Below are 27,436 nucleotides of genomic sequence, written 5' to 3' on the forward strand. Positions count from 1 at the left end.
ATAGCTGGGATTTTTAGTACTATGTTGAATAAGAGAGATAAGAGTGGGAACTCTTGTCCTTAATGCTGAAGGAAAAGCTTTCAACCTTTCACCACTGAATGTGATGTTAGCAGTGGGCTTGTCACATAAGACCTTCACTTTGTTAAGATATATTCCATATACACAATTTGTTGAGAGTTTTTATCATAAAAAGTATTTTGGCAAATACTGCTTCTGCATCTATTAAGATGATCATATGACTTTTATCTTTCATTCTATTAATCTGGTTTATCATATTTATTTATAGTTGTATGTTGAACCATGCTTGCATCTCAAAGATAAATCCCCATTGACTGTATGTATGATCCTTTCAATGTGCTGCTGAATTTTGCTTGATAGTATTTTGAAAATTTTGCATCTATATTTATCAGGGATATTGATCTATAGTTTTCCTGTATCTTCCTATTTTATTTTTTACCTATTAAAGATTATTTTAATATATTAAAAGCTATTAAAAGCTAATATATTGAAACTTTTCCTTTTCTTTCTTTTGATATTTTATTTTTAATTGGAAGATAATCGCTTTACAATGTTGTGTTGGTTTCACAATTGTGCGTATTAAAGTCTGCTGCCTCTGCACTGTGCCTTAGGACAGGAATTTGGGGGGTAGCCAATTAAGAACTGTTTTTTCTGTTTGTTAGAAGTCTATTGAATCTGCAAAACCAAGTCGCACTGGCCAAGAGAGGCAGGCAGTCAGGCGGCATCTCCTAAGTGGCATCCACAAAAGCTGGCGCTGGACATGTGCGCAGTCTTCTCTCTGGGAGATGCTGGTAATCTGGAGCAGAATAGATGGAGATTAAAAAGGCAGCACCTGCTGGCCTCTGCAGTCTTTAGACAGTATTTCAGTAGGGCCCTGTGTACTGATTAGACACCTGACCTAAAGTTGAACCTTTTACAATAAGCAAATTGGCCTCTTTCATAAAAAGACTTGATTCATTTCGGTCAGCCCTGGGGTATTAGCCACAATGAGTCCACACTAGCTCTTTCGGAACTTTTCCTTGGTTTGCTGTGGCCATGAAGCTCTCATGGATGCAAGCCCCATTGGCTTTCAAAGCTAGGTGTTTTGGTGACCATCTCACAGATACAGGTCTTAAAAGCTGGGGCTCCAGATAAGTTCTTCAAACCCTTCACTCCTTAGAAGCTGGGATTTGTGAGTTCCCTTCCAATTTTGGGTCACCATGCTGGGGATGGTCTTTAAGGAAGATATATCTGTTTTGATGTGGGGTTATTCTTCATTTGAGGTGCAGGAATTGCTCAGTAGTTTATTTCTTCAGAGGAGAGATTTGTTGTATATGTTTCTGTGTGTGCATGCATGCTAAGTTACTTCAGTCATGTCTGACTCTATGAACCCATGGGCTGTAGCTCTCCAGGCCCCTCTGTCCATGCGAATCTCCAGACAAGAATACTGGAGTGGGTTGCCATGCCCTCTTCCAGAGGATCTTTTTGACCCAGGGATTCAACCTGCAGCTCCTGCAGCTCCTGCATTGCAGGCAGATTCTTACCCCGAGCCAGCAAGGAAGCCTCCTATGTTGCTATAGATTCGGTGTATCCATGGGAGGTGGTGAGTTTAGGATTCATCTACATTGCTGTCTTAAGCTGGAACTTTTTGTTTCCAGGAAGATGGAAGAAATGCCTAACAAAAATATCCAGAAATCAAGACATTTTTCTTTTTTTTTTTTTTTTTTCAAAATTGCAGTTCTAAAATTTGGGGTAATCAATAGTCCTCCTTTGGGTTAAGTTTGTGAATGACTGTTACTGAATCTTTGTGGTCACACCAGCTAGCACAATGTTTGCCTAATTTTGTACCTATTATTTTACTGAGTATATAATTAAATAGGTTGAGTGATTACACTATGATATTTGTTGGCTGTTCTCAAAAGCTATTCACGGTCAGGTCCCATTTAAGTGACAAAGGAATGGAAATGGTGTGGAGTCAGAAGTGTGCAGAAGGGCCTCCCAGTGATGGGGGAAACCTCTGTTTATTGATCCCAAAGGGTTTGGGACCCGCCCCCTTACTACCAGTAAAGATGAGTGATTCCAAGTGGTGACATTAAGGAACTTTAAATGTCACATGAAGACATATATTTCCCTTTCAAAAATCTTTCAAGCTTTTAGAAAAACTCAGGTGGTACTAAAATGGCTTTCCCAAACTTTCCAGTCTCTTTTTTTCCCCTCTCTGCCTCTTTCTCTTGCTTAAACAAACAGCAAGGCTAGCACTCAGAGCACTTGACTGTGAAACGGCCCCGTGGAGTTTACTATATCTGGTTTACTGTCTTTATTTTTACAGTTATCTCAAGTGGTATTGACTTCTTCCTTTTATATCAGTGGCATAAATTTTTCTTTAAAAAAAGGTGCATATAGGTTTTTTTCTAAAAGTAAGCCATTTAAGAAAAATATAAGTGAATAATCCAACTGTGGTGTTGGAGAAGACTCTTGAGAGTCCCTTGGACTGCAAGGAGATCCAACCAGTCCCTTCTGAAGGAGATCAGCCCTGGGATTTCTTTGGAAGGGATGATGCTAAAGCTGAAACTCCAGTACTGTGGCCACCTCATGCGAAGAGTTGACTCATTGGAAAAGACTCTGATGCTGGGAGGGATTGGGGGCAGGAGGAGAAGGGGACAACAGAGGATGAGATGGCTGGATGGCATCACTGACTCGATGGACGTGAGTCTGAGTGAACTCCGGGAGTTGGTGATGGACAGGGAGGCCTGGCGTGCTGCGATTCACGGGGTCGCAAAGAGTCGGACACAACTGAATTGAGCGTGAATTGAATCTGAATTCATTTCAGAGCGACTGAACAGAACTGAACTGAACTGAATAATACAGATGACATGCAGATTTTTAAAATACCAAAGTTGTCCAGAAATGAAGTTTTAGAATCATTCCTGGGGACTCTGCAGAGTATAAGAGATCTCTTATTGTCTGGCCTAGAAAATAAATGAGTGAAGTCTTTTGTTTCGTATGTTTGCTTCAAATTTTAGTAGAAGAAAAGTTTAGGTTTTGTGTTGGTTTTTTGCATTCACTGATAAAGTTATATTTTCTCCTTAAATCACCCCTGAGGGGGTTCAGCTAGAGCTTCATGGATTGTGGCTTTTAAGGGTAGTTCCTGATCAATACTCATCAGAGTTCAGAATAGGAATTCAACTGTCATTCTAGGCTTAATAGAAGAAGAACATCAGTTCAGTTCAGTCGCTCAGTCACGTCCAACGCTTTGCGACCCCATGAATCGCAGCACACCAGGCCTCCCTGTCCATCACCAACTCCCAGAGTTCACTCAGACTCACGTCCATCGAGTCAGTGATGCCATCCAGCCATCTCATTCTGTCGTCCCCTTCTCCTCCTGCCCCCAATCCCTCCCAGCATCAGAGTCTTTTCCAATGAGTCAACTCTTCGCATGAGGTGGCCAAAGTACTGGAGTTTTAGCTTTAGCATCATTCCTTCCAAAGAAATCCCAGGGCTGATCTCCTTCAGAATGGACTGGTTGGATCTCCTTGCAGTCCAAGGGACTCTCAAGAGTCTTCTCCAACACCACAGTTCAAAAGCATCAACTCTTCAGTGCTCAGCTTTCTTCACAGTTCAACTCTCACATCCATACACGACCACTGGAAAAACCATAGCCTTGACTAGACGAACCTTTGTTGGCAAAGTAATGTCTCTGCTTTTGAATATGCTATCTAGGTTGGTCATAACTTTCCTTCCAAGGAGTAAGCATCTTTTAATTTCATGGCTGCAGTCACCATCTGCAGTGATTTTGGAGCCCCCCAAAATAAAGTCTGACACTGTTTCCACTGTTTCCCCATCTATTTCCCATCAAGTGATGGGACCAGATGCCATGATCTTAGTTTTCTGAATGTTGAGCTTTAAGCCAACCTTTTCACTCTCCATTTTCACTTTCATCAAGAGGCTTTTGAGTTCCTCTTCACTTTCTGCCATAAGGGTGGTGTCATCTGCATATCTGAGGTTATGGATATTTCTCCCGGCAATCTTGATTCCAGCTTGTGCTTCTTCCAGTCCAGTGTTTCTCATGATGTACTCTGCATATAAATTAAATAAGCAGGGTGACAATATACAGCCTTGACATACACCTTTTCCTATTTGGAACCAGTCTGTTGTTCCATGTCCAGTTCTAACTGTTGCTTCCTGACCTGCATACAGATTTCTCAAGAGGCAGGTCAGGTGGTCTGGTATTCCCATCTCTTTTAGAATTTTCCACAGTTTCTTGTGATCCACATAGTCAAAGGCTTTGGCATAGTCAATAAAGCAGAAATAGATGCTTTTCTGGAACTCTCTAGCTTTTTCCATGATCCAGCGGATATTGGCAATTTGATCTCTGGTTCCTCTGCCTTTTCTAAAACCAGCTTGAACATCTGGAAGTTCACAGTTCACGTATTGCTGAAGCCTGGCTTGGAGAATTTTGATTATCCTTTTTTTTTCCTCTCCTGATTAAAAATGTACATTATTTCCTTTTTGTAATAGGTGTTGTCTGGTCATTTAAATATGTTATATGTCTTTAAATAGACCAGAATATATGACAAAACAATTCACATAGCAAGTAATTGCATAGATTTTTATAAACTACAAAATGTCTCAGAACCAAACTTTTTTTATCAACAACTCTTCTAGACAACTGTGTGAATGAACAAGCAGTTTGATCAATGTTAAGAACCACCTCAGAGATGGCAAGACTGAAAGATAGGTTGATTATTTGGAAAACCAAAATGAATAGTTGAAGTATTTATATAAGGGTTTAGATAAAATAACAGAAATATAGGTCACTTAGAAGAAGATAGAAGCGGGATATAGGATGGGATGTTCACCTGAGTATTGTGATTCAGTGTCCCAATGACCTAATTCACTAAGTAAATGTTGATATCCTTTATCTTATACAGATATAATCACAAGTTCCAGTGAAAGTGTGGGAAGACATAAACACACATTCAACCTGGGCTGACTTGGATATTACTATGGGCATTGCTCTTGGTTACAGTCGTTGTGGGATTAGAATTTTGAGTTAAACAATTCCAGTTTATATCCTGTTGGGGCTTTATTTAAAATTGTGAAATTGGGGGAAGGAGAGACCCTAGAAAATAAGTCTTTTATGAGGCCAGTCTACATTTATGCAACATGGAGAATCAGACTAAGGGCTGCCATGAGCTCATAGAGTATCCTTGCATGAACCAGAGAAGGTGCTTCTTCTTTCGGGCTTACATAGCCCTGCTTCAGAGCCCCCAGCACAGCAGACGGAGCGTAGGCTAGATTTCAGCCCTCACTTTGTCCCTCCCTTCGGCAGTAACCTGCACAAGTAATCTGTATGACTATATGGAGCAGCTCTGAACAGCAGGAAGGAGTTCTAAAACATCAAGAGTATATCTTTTTGCATCGCTTTTTGACAACTCACTAAAATGTTTAACAACCAGTCTTACCAAGAAAATCTTTTTAATAGTTAACTATCTTGACAAACTAGGTCACTAATGTCTATACACTAATAATCCTTCAGATTTTTTTTTTTTATGAGAAACCTAGTGCTGTTCTCATTTGTGAAAAAGGATCCCCTATGTTAGCCACATTGAAGTTTTCCTTAAGGAAAGCATTGATTCAGGACTTGCAACGATTTCATCATTGACCCAGTGGCCCTGGGAACACAAAGCCTCAGATAAGAGCAGAGCTTATGTGGCAATTCAATTTCTATCAGGTGGAATTATACTGAAATCCAAAAGACAATAATGGTTAGAGCCATTAAATTAACATCTGTGACAATAAGTATAATAAAAACATTTTTCAACATAATTTGCTCTGCCAGCCCAAGGTTTAAATGCAACTGATTTCAAACTTTAAAAAATCTTTAAAATTAGATTTGATGATTAAATTGCATAGTTGCTTGAAAGTAAAATTCAGGAAAATATTTTAAAATATTTTAAGCTCTTTTTGATGTCACTGAGTGTGTAGTGGGTTTTTTTTTTTAATCATTCCAGATCATTAAGAATCTTGAAAACTTTGTATTTTTTCCCCCTGCTTAAGGAAACAATCGGGAAAGGAGTGACCTTTTATTTAAGAAGGCTAGAATTATCATGTGAAATATTAAACTTGCAAAAATGCAATGTCCTCATCTGACTTGCTTTGGGGAACCTAGTAATCTATAAATTCGCCATTTTTGTATAAAATACATTAAAACAAAAAAATGCGAGCTGAATTCTTATTAAATTTGTGCAAATGCAGTCACTAAATTATAACAGTAAAGCATTATTATGCAAATTGGAGCTAATTTTACAATATCCCTATCTAATTGTTTACAGTACAGTAGAATTATGGTGCTGTGAAGCAGGACAGGATATTGTATGGAAGAGTATGTTTTTAATTCGAACCATTTTTACTCTGCAATTTTCCTCTAGCATGGAAAAGGGATTTAACACGGAGAAAACAAGGGCAGATGTCTCCCGCATTGTGTACCCAAGGACTTAGCTAATTAGTATTTTCCAAGAGCTTCAGATACGGGGATGGAGATGGGCTCTCTTCAGAGACGCGCAAGCTTCCTCTCCTGAGTTTTTATGAGATGTCAGATAGAACTGTCTACAAAAACTTGCTCCAAGGAATATTTTTAAGAGATTTGTTTTGAAATGAAGGGCTCCTTGAGTGTGAGGCATCCTAAGTGGTCCTCGGCCTCCAGCTGTGCTCCTTAGCAGAAGGGGTTAGACAAGGCTGCTCCGACATGACAGTACCCAATAACGTCTGAAACAGCACTTAAGGAAGGTTTGCAGAAGGAGACAAAACCACTCTCCATACAGTGGAGAAATCACACAGAATAAACAGTTTTAGCAGGAGGTAAGTGAACGCCGCTTCAAAGCAAAGTCCCTTCATCTTTTCAGATAAGCAAAAATCAGTGTCTGGAATTCGTTTGTGGAGGGCATTCTGCTTCCTGTTCCCTGAAAATCCTTGTTTTATCCTTCCTATTACTCAGCGATTTCATATAAGCTAAACTGTCAGCATATGAGAAACCTCTCTGCCAATGAGATGATTTTTTTTTGTCCCAAAAGCCTTGCCAAGTTTATGAGCCAAGAAATAGCTGAATTATAATGACTGGAACTTCAAAGAGAAAGAAGAGCGAACGTTATTCAAATATTTCTGTAAAAATCCCTGACTCTTGATATCAGCGGGAGCAGATCGATCTGAGAATAACACAGTAAATTTTTACGGGGGAACAAGGAGGGGCCTGAGTGTCTGCTGAGGGGGACGTGCCCCCAGGTGGAGACTTCTTGCCCAGTTAGTCTCCATGTCTGGGTGGGGAATGCGACTATAAAATTCAGGGGAGAAACACATGAACAGAACTGCACTGCTTTTTCTTTCGGCTTAGCACAAGTTGCCCTACCGATGTGATTCCCTTATTTTTTCTTTGTTTTGGAATCTTCCAAAAATCTCAGTGCAAAGTCTCTTGATCACTCCTCTATTTAGACTAAAGTGAAGTGATTTATTCCCTTGATTCATGCAATTGCTTTTTTTGTATGCCCTCCATGACAACAGCAAACACCTATTTGTTCGCCCTAAAGCCTTCTATCGCCGCTTTCTATGTCTTTGGAAAAACCTGCTGGGCAGAAGTGACCATAAATTCAATGAGGGGACCTCTTCCAGGGGACTTTGCATTTCTACAGAGATCAAAGCTTAAGACTAACAAGACCCCCTGCCTTCTAAACTTAGACAGTGGTGAGTATTTTACTCCATAGACCTATTAGGAATTATATCTAACTGCTAGTGACTGCTGCTGCTGCTACTGCTACTAAGTCGCTTCAGTCGTGTCCGACTCTGTGCGACCCCATGGACGGCAGCCCACCAGGCTCCTCTGTCCCTGGGATTCTCCAGGCAAGAACACTGGAGTGGTTTGCCATTTCCTTCTCCAATGCAGGAAAGTGAAAAGCGAAAGTGAAGTGGCTCAGTCGAGTGCGACTCTTCGCGACCCCATGGACTGCAGCGCACCACGCTCCTCCGTCCGTGGGAGTTTCCAGGCAAGAGTACTGGAGTGGGTGCCATAGCCTTCTCCAACAGAGACCAGAAATAACAGTGACTTAAATATATAATAAGTGGGTTTCTCTCAGATGAGGTCCAGTGACAGGCAGTTCAGGAGTATGGGTACTCCATGGTCATCAGGGCGGTTCCTTATACTTTTCTGCCTTTTTATTCTGAAAGCGTAGTTTCATCCTCAAGCTCACCTTGTTGTCTGAGATGGGTGCTGTACTTATGTCCACATCCGGCAGGAAAGAGACTAGGGGAGGGTGTGTTGGTCTGACTGCCCGCCTTTTATGGTATTTCCTCAGAAGTTCTCCAAATAACTTTTTCTTACATCTTCTTGACTATAACTTCTGCTTGGAAATATTTTTGCCCAAAGTAAAATCAGTGGGTATGATATTAAGTAAAAAGTATAATTATTGGATAGATGACTGTAACTTTCTGTTGAACCTCTTAAAATGCAAACTCCTTGAGAGTTAGCTAACTGCTTCAGTTATATCCAAGCCCATTCCTCACTTTTTTAAAGGACCTAAGTTGTAGTTAATGTAAGGAAAGAAACATGGTCCCATAATCAAGAGAGTGGTTCATTTCTTATTCTCATCTATATTGAGAATAGCCAATTGAGCATACTTATTGCTCATTAGTCTTTCATGATTAGGCAACCTTAATTTTTCACAGTAATGGGACTAGATTATCAAGGATAACAACAAACAAAGAAACTGGCGAAATGCCCAAATTAAATACACATTTGCAGAGTTTAAGAAAGAATCCCCACTTAAATTGTCAGTCGAATTTCACATATATGAAAGTAAATGAAGAAACCAAGTACTTTTCTAAATAATCTCAAATTCTGCGCCTAGTAGACAAAGCCACACACAGAAGAAAATTATAGTTTGCTTAAGTGAAAGAGACAGAAGGAATTCTTCTTGTTGTTTAAAGGAAGTTGTCAAGAAAAGTGTCTTAATATTTTAGTCTGTTGGTGTGAATTATATGTCACGTAGGGATAAACAGCTAAGGTAATGCCTTTCTAGTCTCTCTCTTCGCCTGTCCCTGTTTATCCTAACAGAGTGGGGTTAATGAGGAGTCAAACGGTAAAGCTGAAGAAAGCCAGTCAGGGCTGCCAGAAGGAGCACGGGTAATGCTACCTGAAGGAACAAGGGGCATGCTGGAACCCACAGAGAGTGTCATAACAGCCGTGAGGCTCCCGGACTGGCTAGACAGTCCTGTAGCCTCTGCTCCTGCTCAGTTAAGATCTTGACAGAGCTCCGTTGATGGCGTTTATTGCATCCGATTTGAGTCACCGGGGCTTCTTGGTGAGTGCTGGGCCTGTATTCACACATGGCTGGTTTCGAGCCCTTGGTCCACTCCTTACGAGAGAGGAATCTTTGAGCAAAGGCCCGCAGTTCTCTGCAGCTCACTTTCTTTGCCCGTGAAGTGTTACGAAGATGAGAGAGAACACAAGGGAGAGTACGATAAACAGCCGTGACTCCAACACTGCTGAGGTGCTGCGCAGACAGGGAGAGGCCAGAGGCTCACTGGAGGCTTTTAGACAAAATCGGGTGTTCTTTTTTACAAAAAATTGTCTGTCACAGTATAGTTGATTAAAACTGCTGCATTAGCTTTAGTTATATAGCAAAGTGATTTAGTTATACACATATCTACTCTACTTCAGATTCTTTTTCAGTACAAGTTATTACAGAGTATCAAGTAGATGCTCCTGTGTTACACGTTCGTCCCTTCCTGATTATCTCTTTTATAAATAGTAATGCATACATTTTAATCCCAGCCTCCTAATTTATCCCTTACCACCATCGCTCTCTTTGGTAATGTAAGTTTGTTTTCCAAGTCTGTGAGTCTGTTTCTGTCCTGTAAACAGGTTCATTTGTAGCCTGTTTTAGATTCCATGTAGAAGTGATGTCACATGACACTTGTCTGACTGACTTCACGCACTGAGATCATTTGTAGGTCCATTCATGTTGCTGCACTTGAAATTATTTCGTTCCTTTTTATAGTTGAGTAATACTCTATTGTATGCATGTGCATATGTTGGTATATACATATAAATACACCACATCTTTTTTATCCATTCATTGGTTGATGGACATTTAGGTGGCTTCCATGTCATGGCTGTTGTAAACAGTACTGCAATGAACATTGGAGTGCATGTATCTTTTCAAAGTATGGTTTTCTCTGGGTTTATGCCCAGATGTGGGATTGCTTGAGTGTGGTAACCCTAATTTCAGTTTTTTTAAGGGACCTCTGTACTGTTCTCCAGAGGGCGGTACCAATTTACTTTCCCCGAAATAGTGTAGGACGGTTCCTTTTTCTCTACTCCCTCTCTAGCATTTGCTGTTTGTAGATTTTTTATGTTTTTATCGCTATTTATTTACTTTTGGCTGTGCTGGGTCTCTGTGGACTTTGCATGGGCTTTCTCTAGTGGCAGTGAGCAGGAGCTCCTCTCCATCGCAGTGCCCAGGCTTCCCGGTATGATGGGTTCTCTTGTTGTGGAGCACGGGCTCTGGCACGGGGCCTCTGTAGTTGCGGCTTTCAGGTCCTCGTGTGTGCAGGCTTCAGCAGTTTCGGCACACGAGCGCGGCAGTCGTGGCTTGCACGCCACGCTGTGCAGGCTCAGAGGTGGTGGCACACGGACACAGCTGCTCCATGGCACGTGGAATCTTCCCAGGCCAGGGATCAAACCCATGTCCTCTGCATTGGCAGGCGGGTTCTTACCCACTGCACCACCAAGGAAGTCCGGTAAATATTTTGATACTAACCATTCTGACCGGTGTGAGGTAATACCACATTGTGGTTTTGATTTGCATTTCTCTGTTAGTTAGCAGTGTTGAACATCTTTTCATGTGCTTTTTGGCCGTCTGTATGATAAAGCTTTAGCTAGACTAATCAAGGGGAAAAAAGGAGACAGGGAATATGCTGATGGTGCAGTGGCTAAGACCCCACGCTCCCAATGCAGGGAACTGGATTCCATCCTTGGTCAGGGAACTAAATCACACATGTCACAACTGAAAAAAAAGGTCCAGCATGCCACGATGAACCCAGAACACCAAATAAATAAGTGCATGATTTTTTAAAAGACAAAAATAACAGGAGAGGACTCATATCAATAAAATTAGCAGTTAAAAAAAGAGACATTGCCAGGAGCAGGAGCTCCACCCGTGGCAAAGGTCATGAGGAAGGAGGCTCGGCATACACAAAGGCGGGATCGAGCCTCAGAAGTCCCCCTGGAAATTCTAGAGCATCTACCCCCCAAACCAGAGTCTGCCTACTTTCTGCTTTGTGCTCTCACCTACACCTCTGACTTTACAGGGGGCTGTCCCCCACTACCTCTCTCTGAAAAAAGAGTTAACTTACAGCTCCAGTTAATAAAGCTCCTGGATGTGATAGTGTTTCAACCTACAAACTCCTTTGGAAGTCCTCTAGCCTGCCTGAATAGGTTTTTCCGGCCACATGTGATTGCTCAGAGCCTCCCAACTGTGAGAGGCATGAGATGTTCTAAACTGTCTAAATACAGATTCCTTTGAGCAGTTAAAAGATTGATTAGAAATTGTATTGGTGAAGGGTTTTTCACTTGTTGGGCCAATATTTGCTGCTAAGTCTCCATACCCCTTACCTGCTGTGTCCCTGGCAGTGTATTGATTAATATGATTGGTGTAAGTAGTAGCTTTAATGTTTGTAACCTTGGACCCTTGAGTTAATTCTTTTTCTTGTTATAGCCCACCACACCTTTGCCCTATAGGAATGCAACTTTATCTAATGCTTTTGGAAGGTGGCGCTTGACTAATCACCTTTAGAGAAAAATAAGTTTTCTGAAGAAAGGGTCTTAAAATGTTAACAGGCCTCTGGGCCAGAAGATGACGCAAATCACCTAAACTTTTGCATATGATAAGTTTGCAGGAAGAAAGCCTGGCTTGCTGCATGACTCTACCCCTTCCCCCATTATCCTCTATGCATAACTTAAGGTATAAAAACTACTTTGGAAAATAAAGTGCGGGCCTTGTTCACCAAAACTTGGTCTCCCCATGTCGTTCTTTCTCTCACCTTCTGGCTGAATTATTCAGCCTCTTTTCTCCACTAAATTTTCTCACTGAGCTATCCTTATTTAACCACTCTTTATATCCTTAATTAACCTTTAATTAAGCAATTGTTTCCTGATCCTCGCCAATGCCGTCCCTGCTTCGAATTCCCTGGATCCACCGGGGCTGGACCCCGGCAAGACATTATAACTGACACCACAGAAATATAAAACAATCAGAAGAGGCTACTACAAGAAACTATATGCCAATAAAATGGACATTCTAGAAAAAATAGATGAATTCTTAGAAAAATACTATCTTGTAAGCATAAATCAGGAAGAAATAGAAAATATGAACAAACTAGTCACAAGCTCTGACCTTTAAACTGATTTAAAAATTCTTAACAAACAAAAGTCAAGGACCAGATGCTTCCCAGGTGAATTCTATCAAATGTTTAAAGAAGAGTTAACACCTATTCTGAAATTATTCCAAAAAATTGAAGAGGAAAAAATATGCCCAAACTCATTCTAAAAGGTCACCTTTCAGTTCAGTTCAGTTCATTTCAGTTGCTCAGTCTTGTCCAACTCTTTGGACTCCATGAATCGCAGCACGCCAGGCCTCCCTGTCCATTACCAACTCCTGGAATTCACTCAAACTCATGTCCATCGAGTCGGTGATGCCATCCAGCCATCTCATCCTCTGTCATCCCCTTCTCCTCCTGCCCCCAATCCCTCCCAGCATCAGAGTCTTTTCCAAGGAGTTAACTCTTCGTATGAGGTGGCCACAGTACTGGAGTTTCAGCTTTAGCATCATTCCTTCCAAAGAACACCCAGGGCTGATCTCCTTTAGGATTGACTGGTTGGATCTCCTTGTAGTCCAAGGGACTCTCAAGAGTCTTCTCCAACACCACAGTTCAAAAGCATCGATTCTTTGGCACTCAGCTTTCTTCACAGTCCAACTCTCATATCCATACATGACCACTGGAAAAACCATAGCCTTGACTAGATGGACCTTTGTTGGCAAAGTAATGTCTCTGCTTTTGAATATGCTATCTAGGTTGGTCATAATTTTCCTTCCAAGGATTAAGCATCTTTTAGTTTCATGGCTGCAATCACCATCTACCCCCATTCAAAAAACAAAGATACCACAAAAAAGAAAATAGCAGGCACTTATCATTGATGATAAGTGCCTTATGGCAGAAAGCAAAGAGGTACTAAAGAGCCTCTTGATGAAAGTGAAAGAAGAGAGTGAAAAAGCTTGCTTAAAACTCAACATTCAAAAAACTAAGATCATGACATCTGGTCCCATCACTGTATGGGAAATAGATGGGAAAACAATGGAACAGTGACAGATTTTATTTTCTTGGGCTCCAAAACCACTGTAGATAGTGACTGCAACCATGAAATTACAAGACGCTTCTTCCTTGGAAGAAAAGCTATGACAAACCCAGACAGCATATTAAAAAAGAGACATTACTTTGCCAGCAAAGGTCCATCTTGTTAAAGCTGTGGTTTTCCCAGTAGGTATGTATGGATGTGAAAGTTGGACCATAAAGAAGCTGAGCACCGAAGAATTGATGCTTTTGAACTGTGGTGTTGGAGAAGACTCTTGAGAGTCCCTTGGACTGCAAGGAGATCCAACCAGTCCATCCTAAAGGAAATCAGTCCGGAATATTCATTGGAAGTACTGATGCTGAAGCTGAAGCTCCCATACTTTGGCCACCCGATGAGAAGAGATGATTCATTTGAAAAGACCCTGATGCTGGAAAAGATGGAAGGCAGGAGAAGAAGGGGACGACAGAGGATGAGATGGCTGGATGGCATCACCGACTCAATGGACATGAGTTTGAGCAAGCTCTGGGAGTTGATGATGAATAGGGAAGCCTGGAGTGCTGTAGTCCAAGGGGTCGCAAGGAGTCAGACACGACTGGGTGACTGAACTGAACTATTGTTGATGAACATAGACATAAAAATCCTCAATAAATTACCAGCAATCTAAATCTAGCAATACATTAAAAGGATCATGCACCATGATAAAGCGGTATTTATTCCAGGGATACAAAGATTTTTCAATAACTGCAAATCAATCAATCTGATACACCACATCAATAAATTGAAGGAAAAACAAATAAATCATATGATCATCTCAGCAGATGCAGAAAAAGCTCACCCATTTATGACAAAAACCTCTCTAGAAAGTAGACACACCAGGAACATAGCTCAACATAATAAAGGCCATATATGACAGACCGAGATCTAACATCATACTCAACAGTGAAAAGCTAAAAGAATTTCCTCTAAGATCAGGAACAAGACAAGGATGTCATTCTTACCACTTCAAAAACTTCAGCATAGTTTTGAAAAGCCTAGCAACAGCAATCAGAGAAGAAAAAGAATTAAAGGCAATCCAAATTGGAAAAGAAGAAGTAAAACCATCACCATTTACAGATGGCAGATGACATGATACTCTACACAGAAAATTGTAAAGACTACCAGAAAACTACTAGAGCTCATCAATAAATTCTGTTGCATTTCTATACTCTTAAAATGAAAGATCAGAAAGAGAAATTAAAGAAACAATGCCATTTACCATCACATCAAAAAGAATAAAACACCTGTAATAAACCTACCTAAGGGGGCAGAATACCTATACTCCAAAAACTGTAAGATGCTGTTGAAAGAAATCAAAGATGACACAAACAGATGGAAAGATACGCAATGTTCTTGGAGTGGCGGAATCAATAATGTCAAGTGACTGTGCTACCCAAGACAATCTACAGCTTCAATGCAGTACTTATCAAATGAAGGACTGTATGCTTCATAGAGCTAGAAGAAAAAAAAATTTGTATGGAGCCACAAAGACTCTGTATAGCCAAACAATCTTGATAAAGGAAAACAAAATTGCAAGAATCAGACTCCCTGACCTCAGACTCCCTGACCTCAGACTATACTACAGGGCTACAGTCATCAAAACAGTATGGTACTGGCCCCAAAACAGTATTACAGATCAATGGAATGGGACAGAAAGCCCAAAAATAATCCCATGCACCTGTGGTCAATTAATCTATGACAAAGCAGGCAAGAATATACAATGGTGATAAGACAGTCTTTCCAGTAAGTGGTGCTGGGAAAACTGGACAGCTGCCAGTAAAAGAACAAAATTAGACATTCTTTAATACAAATACACAAAATAAACTTAAAATGGATTAAAAACCTAAATATAAGACCAGATACTATAAAACTCATAGAGAAAGACATAGGCAGAACACTCTTTGATATAAATCCCAGCATTACCTTTTTGGTTTCACCTCCCAAAGCAAAATAAAAGCAAAAATATGCAAACAGGACCTGAATAACTTTAAAAGCTTTAGCACAGCAAAGGAAATGATTAACAAAATGAAAATACAACCCAAATAATGCGGAAAATATTTGCAAATGATGCAACCAGCAGAGGATTAATATCCAAAATATACAAACAGCTCATGGAGCTCAATATCAAAAAAGCAAACAACCCAATCAAAAAGTGGGCAGAAGATCTAAATAGACATCTTTCTAAAAGTAGATATTCTTGTATATTTTTAATTGCCTGGTGGGATGTGATGGTTAATTGAACACACGCAAAGATTGAAATTTGTTCCACAAGCTGCACATAAATCATCAGCATAAATGATCAGTTTTGACATATCATTCCTTTTTAATGTATAGAAATACAACAGATCTTTGAATACTGAGTTTTGTGTCCTTCAAATTTTTAGATTCATTTATTCTAATATTTGTGCAATCTTGAAGGTTTCCTATGTATGATATCATGTCATCTGAAAATAGTGTCAGTTTTACTTCTTTCCAATTTGGATGATTTTTCTTTCTTTTTCTAACTAATTGCTCTGATGAGACTCCCAATACTGTGTTGAATAAAAGTGGGAAAAGTTGGCATCATTGTCATATTCCTGATCTTAGAAGAAAAACTTTCAACTTTTCACCACTGAGTATGACATTAGCTGTGGGATTTTCATATATGGCCTTTATTAGGTTGAGGAAAAATCCATATATATAAACTTTCAACAAGATATATACATATATATCTATATGTATAGATATAGATACACGTGTGTGTGTGTCTGTTTGCACACTCAGTCATGTCTGTACATGACTGTACATGACCCCATGGACTGTAGCCCACCCGACTCCTCTGTCCATGGAATATTCTAGGCAAGAATACTGGAAGAGGTTGCCATTTCATTCTCCAGGGAATGGTCCTGACCCTGGGATTGAACCTGCATCTCTTGTGTCATATATATATATATACACATACACGTATATATACACGTCAGTCAGTCAGTCAGTCAGTTCAGTTGCTCAGTCGTGTCTGACTCTTTGCGACCCCATGAATCACAGCACGCCAGGCCTCCCTGTCCATCACCAACTCCCGGAGTTCACTCAGACACAGGTCCATGGAGTCAGTGATGCCATCCAGCCATCTCATCCTCTGTCGTCCCCTTCTCCTCCTGCCCCCAATCCCTCCCAGCATCAGAGTCTTTTCCAATGAGTCAACTCTTTGCATGAGGTGGCCAAAGTACTGGAGTTTCAGCTTTAGCATCATTCCTTCTGAAGAAATCCCAGGGCTGATCTCCTTCAGAATGGACTGGTTGGATCTCCTTGCAGTCCAAGGGACTCTCAAGAGTCTTCTCCAACGCCACAGTTCAAAAGCATCGATTCTTCGGTGCTCAGCCTTCTTCACAGTCCAACTCTCACATCCATACATGACCACAGGAAAAACCATAGCCTTGACTAGACAGACCTTTGTTAGCAAAGTAGTGTCTTTGCTTTTGAATATGCTATCTAGGTTGGTCATAACTTTCCTTCCAAGGAGTAAGCGTCTTTTAATTTCATGGCTGCAGTCACCATCTGAAGTGATTTTGGAACCCAGAAAAATAAAGTTTCCCAAAATAAAAATAAAAAAAATAAAGCCCCCCCAAAACACTGTTTCCACGGTTTGCCCATCTATTTCCCATGAAGTGATGGGACCGGATGCCATGATTTTCGTTTTCTGAATGTTGAGCTTTAAGCCAACTTTTTCACTCTCCACTTTCACTTTCATCAAGAGGCTTTTGAGTTCCTCTTCACTTTCTGCCATAAGGGTGGTGTCATCTGCATATCTGAGGTTATGGATATTTTTCCTGGCAATCTTGATTCCAGCTTGTGCTTCTTCCAGCCCAGTGTTTCTCATGATGTACTCTGCATATAAATTAAATAAGCAGGGTGACAATATACAGCCTTGACGAACTCCTTTTCCTATTTGGAACCAGTCTGTTGTTCCATGTCCAATTCTAACTGTTGCTTCCTGACCTGCATACAAATTTCTCAAGAGGCAGATCAGGTGGTCTGGTATTCCCATCTCTTTCAGAATTTTCCACAGTTGATTGTGATCCACACAGTCAAAGGCTTTGGCATAGTCAATGAAGCAGAAATAGATGTTTTTCTGGAACTCTCTTGCTTTTTTCATGATCTAGCGGATGTTGGCAATTTGATCTCTGCTTCCTCTGTCTTTTCTAAAACCAGCTTGAACATCAGGAAGTTCACAGTTCACATATTGCTGAAGCCTGGCTTGGAGAATTTTGAGCATTACTTTACTAGCGTGTGAGATGAGTGCAATTGTGTGGTAGTTTGAGCATTCTTTGGCATTGCCTTTCTTTGGGATTAGAATGAAAACTGACCTTTTCCAGTTCTGTGGCCACTGCTGAGTGTTCCAGATTTGCTGGCATATTGAGTGCAGCACTTTCACAGCATCATATTTCAGGATTTGAAATAGCTCAACTGGAATTCCATCACCTTCACTAGCTTTGTTCATAGTGATGCTTTCTAAGGCCCACTTGAGTTTACATTCCAGGATGTCTGGCTCTAGGTCAATGATCACACCATCGTGATTATCTGGGTTGTGAAGATCTTTTTTGTACAGTTTTTCTGTGTATTCTTGCCACCTCTTCTTAATATCTTCTGCTTCTGTTAGGTCCATACCATTTCTATCCTTTATCAAGTCCATCTTTGCATGAAATGTTCCCTTGGTATCTCTAATTTTCTTGAAGAGATCTCTAGTCTTTCCCATTCTGTTGTTTTCCTCTATTTCTTTGCATTGATCACTGAAGAAGGCTTTCTTCTCTCTTCTTGCTATTCTTTGGAACTCTGTATTCAGATGTTTATATCTTTCCTTTTCTCCTTTGCTTTTCACTTCTCTTCTTTTCACAGCTATTTGTATTATATACACATGTAAGTATGCATATATACGCATGTGTATATATATGTATATATATATGTGTGTGTGTATATATAATCTTGTTGAAAGCTTTTTGTTATAAATCAGTGTGGAATTTTGTCAAGTATAATTTCTACATCTGTTGAGATAACATAATTTTTACACTTCATTTTGTTAATATGTGTTGATTTGTTTGAAGGTATTGAACCATCCTTGCATGCCAGAAATAAATCCCACTTAATCATGGTGTTGATACTTTTAATGTATTGAATTTAGTTTTTTCATGTTGTGTTGAGAATTTTTGCATCTAATTCATCAGAGGTAATGGTCTAATTTCTTTTTTGGGGGTCAGTGTTGTTTGGTTTCAGTGTCTAAATACTGGTGCCTTATAAAAGGAGATTAGAAGTGTTCCTTCTTATATTTTTTTGAAGAGTTTGAGAAGGATTGGTTTTAATTCTTCTTAGAACGTTTAGTAGAATTTACCAATGAAGTCACCTGGTATCAGACTTTGCTTTGGTGGGACGTTAATTTCTCAGTATAGTTTATTTACTTGTTCTATCTTTGGCGTGTGTCGAGCCTGCATTGCTGCACACGGACTTTCTCTGGTTGCAGAGAGTGGGGGCTCCTCCCTGTTGTAAGGCAGGGGCTCCTCTTGCTGACCACAGGCTCTAGGTGCACGGGCTTCGGCAGTTGTGCTGTGTGGGCTTGGCAGTGGCTCATGGCCTCTGGAGCAGGGGCTCAGTGGTTGTGGCACACGGGCTTAGTTGATCTGCAGCATGTGGTCTCTTCCCAGACCAGGGATCAAACCCGTGTCCCCTGCCTTGACTGACAGACTCCTATCTACTGTACCACCAGGACAGTCCAGTTAGGACATCTTTGATTACCCATCTAGTCTCCTTATTAATAATTGGTCTATTCAGATGTTTTATGTCTTCATGATTCAGTCTTGTGCTTAGTCACTCAGTCATGTCCACCTCTTTGCGACCCCATGGACTGCAGCCCACCAGGCTCCTCCGTCCATGGGGATTCTCCAGGCAAGAATACTGGAGTGGGCTGCTGCACCCTCCTCCAGGGGATCTTCCTGACCCAGGGATCAAACCCAAGTCTCCCGCATGGCAGGCAGACTCTTTACTATCTGAGCTAGGTTGTCCAGTTTTTCTACTGTACAGTTTTTCATAGTCTCCAGAGCTTTTGTATTTCTGTGATATCAGTTGCGATGTCTCCTCATTCTTTTCTGTTCTTATTTATTTGGATCTCTCTTTTAATGCTCAAAATTCTCCAAGCCAGGCTTCAGCAATATGTGAACCGTGAACTTCTTGATGTTCAAGCTGGTTTTAGAAAAGGCAGAGGAACCAGAGATCAAATTGCCAACATCCGCTGGATCATGGAAAAAGCAAGAGAGTTCCAGAAAAAGCATCTATTTCTGCTTCATTGACTATGCCAAAGCCTTTGACTGTGTGGATCACAATCAACTGTGGAAAATTCTGAAAGAGATGGGAATACCATAACACCTGATCTGCCTCTTGAGAAATCTGTATGCAGGTCAGGAAGCAACAGTTAGAACTGGACATGGAACAACAGACTGGTTCCAAATAGGAAAAGGAGTTCGTCAAGGCTGTATATTGTCACCCTGTTTATTTAACTTATATGCAGAGTACATCATGAGAAACACTGGGCTGGAAGAAGCACAAGCTGGAATCAAGATTGCCGGCAGAAATATCCATAACCTCAGATATGCAGATGACACCACCCTTATGGCAGAAAGTGAAGAGGAACTCAAAAGCCTCTTGATGAAAGTGAAAGTGGAGAGTGAAAAAATTGGCTTAAAGCTCAACATTCAGAAAACGAAGATCATGGCATCCAGTCCCATCACTTCATGGGAAATAGATGGGGAAACAGGGGAAACAGTGTCAGACTTTATTTTTCTGGGCTCCAAAATCACTGCAGATGGTGATTTCAGCCATGAAATTAAAAGACGCTTACTCCTTGGAAGGAAAGTTATGACCAGGGACTCTCTCTGCCGCGTGCCTGTGCTCTTTTCTTTCTCTCTCTCTCTCTCTCTCTCCTGCTATCTTCTAAATAAAATGGAGCTGTAACACTGAATTGCCTAAGAGATGTAACACGGTTTGTCCAAGACCCGAGGGCTGTGACGCGCCGAGGGCTTTAATGTCCGTCGCTCCAAGTCTTTGTTGTGACGAGACAAAGAACCGAGGAGCATACACTCGCGTGACATCTATGGTGCCGTGACCCGGGGTTAACCTGGCTGAAACAACCTCTGCGCGGAAGAGGCCAAGCACAGCAGGAGCCCAACTCAGCGAAGCTCCCGTGCTAGAAGCGGAAGGCAAAGAAACCCAGCGCAGGGGAAGGCCCATCGTGCTGGAAACCGGGACAGTGAAAAACAAACTCAGCAGAAAGCTCACGCGGCCCAGTCTCAGATTCCAGAAGACCTCCAGTTAAGGTAAGAGGTCCTCGCTCCTATGGCTGGAGAGACCTTTACAATCTCTCATTTCTTGTTTCCTCGAACCTCCTGTGAACAGGCGGGCAGCAGGGGCACAACTGAGGGACTCTGGAGAGGCTGCTCCTCAGCATGTCCCAGAGGCGCTATCTGCTGAGCCCCAGTAGCTGTTACCCAAGCTGGTGGGGGTTCTTCTGTCCTTTCTCTTCTCTGTGCCAAAGATTAGACCAATGAAACTGTGAGCACCGGTCAGATATTTAGCAAATTTTCCGGCGGGCTATGAAGGGGATTCCTTGGCACGTTTTTCCCACTGCTTTTTCCTCCTGTCCTTCAGCTCTCTCCTGGGACTGAAGCCCGGCCAATAATTAAACTTAAAAGCTTCTGCACAACAAAGGAAACTATAAGCAAGGTGAAAAGGCAGCCTTCAGAATGGGAGAAAATAATAGCAAATGAAGCAACTGACAAACAACTAATCTCAAAAATATGCAAGCAACTCCTACAGCTCAATTCCAGAAAAATAAATAACCCAATCAAAAAATAGGCCAAAAAACTAAATAGACATTTCTCCAAAGAAGACATACAGATCGCTAACAAACACATGAAAAGACGTTCAACATCAGTCATTATCAGAGAAATGCAAATCAAAACCACTATGAGGTACCATTTCACACCAGTCAGAATGGCTGCGATCCAAAAGTCTACAAGCAATAAATGCTGGAGACGGTGTGGAGAAAAGGGAACCCTCTTACACCGTTGGTGGGAATGCAAACTAGTACAGCCACTATGGAGAACAGTGTGGAGATTCCTTAAAAAACTGGAAATAGAACTGCCTTATGAATCCTACTGCTGGGCATATACACTGAGGAAACCAGAAGAGAAAGAGACACGTGTACCCCAATGTTCATCACAGCACTGTTTATAATAGCCAGGACATGGAAGCAACCTAGATGTCCATCATCAGATGAATGGATAAGAAAGCAGTGGTACATATACACTATGGAGTATTACTCAGCCATTAAAAAGAATACATTTGAATCAGTTCTAATGAGGTGGATGAAACTGGAGCCTATTATACAGAGTGAAGTAAGTCAGAAAGAAAAACACTAATACAGTATACTAACGCATATATATGGAATTTAGAAAGATGGTAACAATAACCCTGTGTACGAGACAGCAAAAGAGACACTGATGTATAGAACAGTCTTATGGACTCTGTGGGAGAGGGAGAGGGTGGGGAGATTTGGGATAATGCCATTGAAACATGTATAATATCATGTATGAAATGAGTCCCCAGTCCAGGTACGATGCACAATACTGAATGCTTGGGGCTGGTGCACTGGGATGACCCAGAGGGATGGTATGGGGAGGGAGGAGGGAGGATGGTTCAGGATGGGGAACACATGTATACCTGTGGCAGATTCATTTCAATATTTGGCAAAAGCAATACAATATTGTAAAGTTTAAAAGGAAAATAAAATTAAAAAAAATAAAAAATAAAAAAAATGGAAAAAAAAAAAAAGAAAGTTATGAGCAACCTAGATAGCATATTGAAAAGCAGAGACATTACTTTGCCAACAAAGGTTTGTCTAGTCAAGGCTATGGTTTTTCCTGTGGTCATATTGGATGTGAGAGTTGGACTGTGAAGAAGGCTGAGCGCTGAAGAATTGATGCTTTTGAACTGTGGCGTTGGAGAAGACTCTTGGGAGTCCCTTGAACTGCAAGGAGATCCAACCAGTCCATTCTGAAGGAGATCAGTCCTGGGATTTCTTTGGAAGGAATGATGCTAAAGCTGAAACTCCAGTACTTTGGCCACCTCATGCGAAGAGTTGACTCATTGGAAAAGACTCTGATGCTGGGAGGGATTGGGGGCAAGAGGAGAAGGGGACGACAGAGGATGAGATGGCTGGATGGCATCACTGACCCGATGGATGTGAGTCTGGGTGAACTCTGGGAGTTGGTGATGGACAGGGAGGCCTGGCATGCCGCGGTTCATGGGGTCGCAGAGTCGGACACGACTGAGCAACTGAACTAAACTGAACTGAACTACTTTTCCCATTTTGTAACCCGAAGTTTGTTTTCAAAGTCTATGAGTCTTCTCTGTTTTGTAAGTAAGTTTTTGTGTATCATTTTCTTTAGATTCTGCACATAAGTGATATGATGTGATGTTTGTCTTACTCTTAGTTTGATAATTACCAAATACATCCAAGTTGCTGCAGATGGCAATCTTTTATTTTCTTAATGATTGAGTAATATTCCAGTATATATACAGATATGACTTTAACTACAGCCTTTGTCTTAAAGTGTGTTTGGTCTGGTATAAATATTGCTATTCTAATTTTCTTTAATTTTCATTTGCGTGGACTATATCTTTTTATCCCTTTATTTACAGTCTGTGTCTGTCCTTATATCTGAAGTGTCTTCCTCTCTCTCTTTCTCTCTCTCTCTCTGTAAACCACATCTTGCTTATCCATTCAGCTGTCAATGGATATTTAGGTTGCTTCCATGTTTTGGCTATTGTAAACAGGGGTGCAATGAATATTGGGGTGAATGTATCCTTTCAGGAGTTTTCCTCTGGATAAATGCCCAGGAGTAGTATTGCTGGATTCTATAGTAGCTCTTTTTTTAGCCTTTTAAAGAACCTGCAGACTGTTCATTTTGGTGGCTATACCAGGCTCCCCTGGTGGCTCAGATGGTAAAAAAAATCTGCCTGCAATGCCAGAGACCCAGATTCGATCCCTAGGTAGAGAAGAAACCCTGGAAAAAGGAACGGCTACCCACTCCAGGATACTTACCTAGAGAATTCCATGGATAGAAGAGCCCATAGGGCTGTGAAGAGTCAGACACCACTCTCACTTTTTCATGATAGCTCTATTTTTAGTTTTTACAAGAACCTCCAGATTGTTCTCTTTAGTGGCTATACCAATTTACATTCCACCAACAGGGTGGGTGCATGCTAAGTCACTTCGGTCGTGTCCAACTCTTTGCAACCCTATGGACTGTAGCCCGCCAGACTCCTCTGTCCATGGGATTCTCCAGGCAAGAATACTGGAGTGGGTTGCCATTTCTTCCTCCAGGGGACCTTCTGTACCCAGGGATTGAACCCATGTCTCTTACGACTCCTGTGTTGGCAGACAGGTTCTTTACCATGAGCGCCACCTGGGGAGCAACTGCGCAGGTTGTTGTTCGGTCTCTCGGTCACGTCTGATTCTTTGTGACCCCATGGACTGCAGCACGCCAGGCTTCCCTGTCCTTTGCCGTCTCCCAGAGCCTGCACAAACTCATGTTCACTGAGTCAGTGATGCCATCCAAACATAATCCTCTATCGTCCTCTTCTCCTCCTGCCTTCAATCTTTTCCAACATCCCTGTTCTCTACATCCTCTCCAGCATGTATTACTTGTAGATTTTTTTAATGCTGACCATTCTGATTATTGTGAGGTGATATCTCATTGCAGTTTTGATGTGCATTTCTGTAATAATTGGTGACACTAAACATCTTTTCATGTACCCCTTTGGCATCTGTATGTCTTCTTTAGAAAATACCTCTTTAAGTCTTCTGCCCATTTTTTGATTGGGTCATTTGTTTTGCATTGTTTATATTGAGCTCTGTGGGCTGTTTGTATATTTTGGAGATTAATCCTTTGTCAGTTGCATCATTTGCAAACATTTTCCCCATTCTGTGGTTTGTCTTTTGTTTCACGTATGGTTTTGTTTGCTGTGGTAAAGCTTTTAAGTTTATTCAGGTCCCATTTATTTATTATTGTTTTTATTGTTATTACTCTGGGAGGTGAAACCAAAAATGTTTTGCTGGGATTTATATCAAAGAGTATTCTGTCTATGTTTTCCCCTGAGTTTTATAGTATCTGGTCTTATGCTATGCTACTGCTAAGTCACTTCAGTCGTGTCCGACTTTGTGTGATCCCATAGACAGCAGCCCACCAGGCTCCCCCGTCCCTGGGATTCTCCAGGCAAGAACACTGGAGTGGGTTGCCATTTCCTTCTCCAATGCATGAAAGTGAAAAGTGAAAGTGAAAAGTGAAAGTGAAGTCGTTCAGTTATGTCTGACCCTCAGCGACCCCATGGACTTCAGCCTTCCAGGCTCCTCCATCCATGGGATTTTCCAGGCAAGAGTACTGGAGTGGGGTGCCATTGCCTTCTCCAATCTGGTCTTGTATTCAGGTCTATATAATCCATTTTGAAACTATTGTTGTGTGTTTGTATTAAAGAATGTCTCATTTTGTTCTTTTACATGTAGCTGTCCAATTTCCCCAGCACCACTTATTGAAGAGACTGTCATTTCTCCATTGTATATTCTTGCCTCATTTGTCATAGATTAATTGACCATAGGTGCAACAGATTACTTCTGGGCTTTTGGTCCTATTCCATTGATATGTGTTCCTGTTTGGGGGACCAGTACTATACTGTTTTGATGACTGTAGCTTTGTAATGTAGTTTGAAGTTACAGAACCTGATTCCTGTAATTTTTTTTTTTTTTTTTTATCAAGACTGCTTTGGCTATCCATGTTCTTCATGACTCTGTACAAATTTAAATTTTTTGTTCTTGCTCTGTGGAACAATGCCAATGTTAATTTGATAGCTATTGCATTGAATCTGTAAATTGTCTTGGATAGTATAGAAATTTGACAATATTTTTTTTTCTAATTCAAGAACATTGTATATTTTTCCATCTGTGTTGTCTTCGATTTCTTTCAACAGTTTTCAGAGTGGAGGTCTTTTTCCTGTAGATTTATTCCCAGGTATTTTATTCTTTTAGATGAATTGTAAATAGGATTGTCTCTTTAATTCATCTTTCTGATATTCCATTGTTAGTCTATAGAAATGAAACAGATTTCTGCATGGTAATTTTGTATCATGCAACTTTACCATATTTATTGATGAGCTCTAGTAGCTTTCTGGTAGAATCTTTAGGATTTTCTATGTATAGTATGTCATCTGTCATCTGCAGACAATGACAGTTTTACTTCTTATTTTTCAAATTGAATTTTTTTCAATTCTTTTTCTTCTCTGATTGCCATGACTAGGACTTCCAAAACTGCTAGAAAAAAAGGGGGTGCAAGAGTGGACACCCTTATGTGGTTCCAGATCTCAGAAATGCTTTCAGAGTCCTACTGATGAGTATGATGGTAACTGTGGATTTGCTGTGTGTGGCCCTTAGTAGTTGAAGTATGTACCCTGTGTGCCCACCTTTTGGAGAGTTTTTACCATTAACAGATACTGAATTTTGTAGAAAGCTTTTTCTGCATCTGTTGAGATGATCAAACAGTTTTTATTCTTCAGTTTGTTAATGTGCTGTATCACACTGATTGGTTTGCAGCTACTGAAAAATTCTTGCATCCCTGGAATAAATACCATTTGATTATGGTGTGTGATCCTTTTGAAGCATTGCTGGATTCAGATTGCTAGTAATTTCTTGAGGATTTTTGTGTCTGTCTTCATCAATGATATATGCCTGTAATTTTTTGTTGTTGTATCTTTGTTTTTCATATCAGAGTGATGGTGGTCTTATAGAAATGAGTTTGCGAATGTTCCTTCCTCTGCAATTTTTTGCAATAATTTCAGAAGAGTAGGTGTTAACTGTTCTCTACACGTTTGATAGAATTCACCAGTGAAGTCATCTGGTCCTGGACTTTTGTTTATTAGTAGTTTTAAATCAGTTTCAGTGCTTGTGATTGATCTGTTGATATTTTCTATCTCTTCCTGGTTCAGGCTTGAAAGATTGTACCTTTCTAAAAATTTGTCCATTTCTTCCTCTTTGTCCATTTTATTGGCATACAGTTGCTTGTAGTATTCTCTTGCGATCCTTTATATTTCTGTAGTGTCAGTCATAATTTATCCTTTTTCACTGCTTATTTTATTGCTTTGAGTCTTTTTTTTTTCTTGATGAATCTGGCCAAAAGTTTATCAATTTTGTTTAGCTTTTCAAATAATCAGCTTTCAGTTTTATTCGTCTTTTCTATTGTTTTGTTTTTCTCTCTTTTGTTTCTGCTCTGGTTTTGATGATTTCTTTCCTTCTACTAACTTTGGATTTTGTTTTTCTTCTTTCTCTAGTTGCTTCAGGTGTAAGGTTGAATTTTTTGTAGTTTTTCTAGTTTCCTGCTATAAGATTTTATTGCTATAAGCTTCCCTCTTACAACTGCTTTTGGTTCCTCCCATAGGTTTGGCGTTTGACTTGTGCCTTCAGTTTAATTTGTTTCCAGGTGTATTTTTATTTTTCTTTGATATCTCCAGGGATCATTCGTTGTTTAGTAGGATATTGTTTAGCCTCCATGAGTTTGTGTTTTGTAAAAGTCTTTTATCTTGTAGTTCTTTTCTGTTCTCATAGTGCTGTGTTCAGAAAAGATGCTTGATACATTTTCAGTTTTCTTAAATTTACTGAGGCTCGCTTTGTGGCCCAGCATATGATCAATCCTGGCCAGTGTTCCATGTACACTTGAAAAGAATGTGTCTCTTGCTACTTTTGGATGAAATGTTCTATAAATATCAGTTAAGTCCATCTAGTCTAATGTGTTATTTAAGGTCTGTGTTTCTTACTGATTTTATGTCTGGATGATATGTCCTTGATGAAAGTGGGGTATTGAAGTCATTATTATTACTTTGTTACTGTATGTTTCTTTTTTTATGGCTTTTATATGTTCCTTATATATTGAG

Source organism: Bos taurus, chromosome 7 (assembly GCF_002263795.3).
Source record: "Bos taurus isolate L1 Dominette 01449 registration number 42190680 breed Hereford chromosome 7, ARS-UCD2.0, whole genome shotgun sequence".
Lineage (NCBI taxonomy): Eukaryota > Metazoa > Chordata > Mammalia > Artiodactyla > Bovidae > Bos > Bos taurus.